We start from the raw sequence: 2,347 nt of genomic DNA, 5'->3' as shown, positions 1-2,347 counted from the left end.
GTCTCCCGAGTAGCTGGGACTACAGGCATGCGCCACCATGCCCGGCTAATTTTTTCTATATATTTTTAGTTGTCCAGCTAATTTCTTTCTATATTTTTAATAGAGACGGGGGTCTCGCTCTTGCTCAAGCTGGTCTCAAACTCCTGAGCTCAAATGATCCGCCCGCCTTGGCCTCCCAGAGTGCTAGGATTACAAGCGTGAGCCACCACGCCCGGCCCCACTCATGTTCATTATCTGGCAAGTACATGAAGGTATGCAAGTTTGCTACTCATAACCTACCCCTTTGAAAAGTACATAATATTTTCCATATCACTTCCATACATACTTCACTAAGTAACCGAAAGTGAAAAGCCACAAAGCAGATCACAGTAGTTTGCAACTCCATAGTTAATAATAAAAAAAATTCACAAGGCTTAGAAGAGGGTGACAAAGAACAAAATTCAGATTGGTGGAAAGATAACACATCCATCTAAAGGTAAAAAGTCCATCTGAAAGCTTTTTGGGAAGTGAGAAAAAAAGGTGAAAACGCAAAATTGTTTGAGACAGTGAAAGTTTTCTTGATTAAACACTATGTTACTTATCACACTCCATGCTTCAGAACCTCCCTTCCTACTTTCTCTTTATGTATAAGAATAACAGGTTATAAACTCTAAGAAATGTTGGTGAAATTTATGAAACACATTTACACCTTCAAAAATAATTCTCCTCACACACTTTTTTTACAGTCTTAATCCACTATCACATCCTTTCCCAAGTATGTTCTACTGCTTTCTGCTTTATATTCAAATGACAAGTGCAGTCCTGGGTTTCAGGCCTGGACTTCTGCACTAAATGGGCTCTCCAGTACAGAAACTATTTTGGCCCTATGCCTGCATTCTTTAGTACGCCTTTTATTCCCATTTCTAGTCTCCTTCATTCAAAATTTATCCCTAACCCCCTCTCTAAAAAATTTTGATCAAATTTGTGTAGTTGTGGGGTATGGGGGGGAAGGGTGGGAAAGAACCCGATTGTCCAAATAAAACCAATATCCTGTGCTGCTTCACTTAATAGCATGAAATTTTAATAGCATGAAAGACTCTGAAAGATAAAAAAATGTGTAAAATAATTTTCTTTGCTAAGTGCACAAAGTGACAAGCAAGTGAAGCTCTATCTTTAGCATGTCTGGACTAGTGACTTCTCATCATGGACTCTGAAGTAGGAAATCTGTGAGGCCCAGGAATGGTCACACTGGCCCACACGAACAAATTACTAAATGATGTATCACCTCTCCCCACCCCATTCCCAAAGATAAGGGTGTCAGGAGACTTGTGTCTGAAGAAGAAAGAAATCAGAACCCGCAAGTTTGGGAAAAACAAAGCTTTACCATACGCGATACGGTTACAGCATAAAACCACGCAGCACATTACTGGGGTCTCACCTCTCTTCCCCCAAAGGGAGAGTACACACCACCTTATCCCCTATAGCGATGCGCCCTCCTCAGGATGTCGCTGCGCTAGCCCAGATATGACAGGAAAGGGGCGGGGCACCGGGTTACTCTGCCCTGGAAAGGAGGGATGAGGGTATCGCCTTCATCCCTGGGGAAAGGCCTCCGGACTCCCAACCCAAAAGCAGCACCCTCGAAACCGAAGTCCCATCCTGCCTCCCTGAATTGAGTACCCGTGGTCGGACCCCAAAATGCCACCTCGGTCCCCTGGCAGGGTCCGGCCGCCCAGACCACGGCCACAGCAGCCGGTCTCTCATGCCCAGATTCGGCCTCCGCCCCTTTCCTCCTTCGCCCCCGCCCAGCCCAACCTCCCGCGCCGCCCCCACAGAGTTCCCCAACAGAGTCCAGTCGCCCTCGAACCTGTAGTCCTCCTTAAATGTCCACTGAAGATCAAAGCAAAGGCCGAGGCCAGCGACCCCTCCGCTTCCTCCTCAGCCGGATCCCTCAGGAGGTGTCTGTGGAGGCCGCCACTCCGGCGGCAGCGGCTACCAGAGCCGCCCGGGCAGGTTGCAGGCCGGCTCCTCAGACTCTTCTCGCGAGAGCCTGCAATCTAAAAAGGCGAGGCTAGCTGCGTTCTCGCGAGAACGGTGGCTCTCCGCCCAGGGGTGGGCGGGGCCCTGGGTACGAGGGCAGTTGAGGGAGAGGCAGCCTAAGCTGGGCGCTCAGCCTTTGGGCTGGCGGGCTGAAAGGAAGGCTTAGCGCGACCCCTTCTCACAGGCATCAGCGCAGGACCCACCTCTAGCCTCGAGCCTGAGTGCTGAGAGCAGTTGCCCCTAAACCTTTGAATCCCACGTTTTCTCCTTGACTTCCTGTCACCGTTAGAAAAAAGCGGACGTCGTCTCCAGCCCAGAGTTGGAGAAGTAC

The sequence above is a fragment of the Propithecus coquereli genome, unplaced genomic scaffold, assembly GCF_000956105.1.
Source record: "Propithecus coquereli isolate 6110/MARCELLA unplaced genomic scaffold, Pcoq_1.0 Scaffold44, whole genome shotgun sequence".
NCBI classification, from domain to species: domain Eukaryota; kingdom Metazoa; phylum Chordata; class Mammalia; order Primates; family Indriidae; genus Propithecus; species Propithecus coquereli.
Note: the sequence above shows the minus strand (reverse complement) of the source record.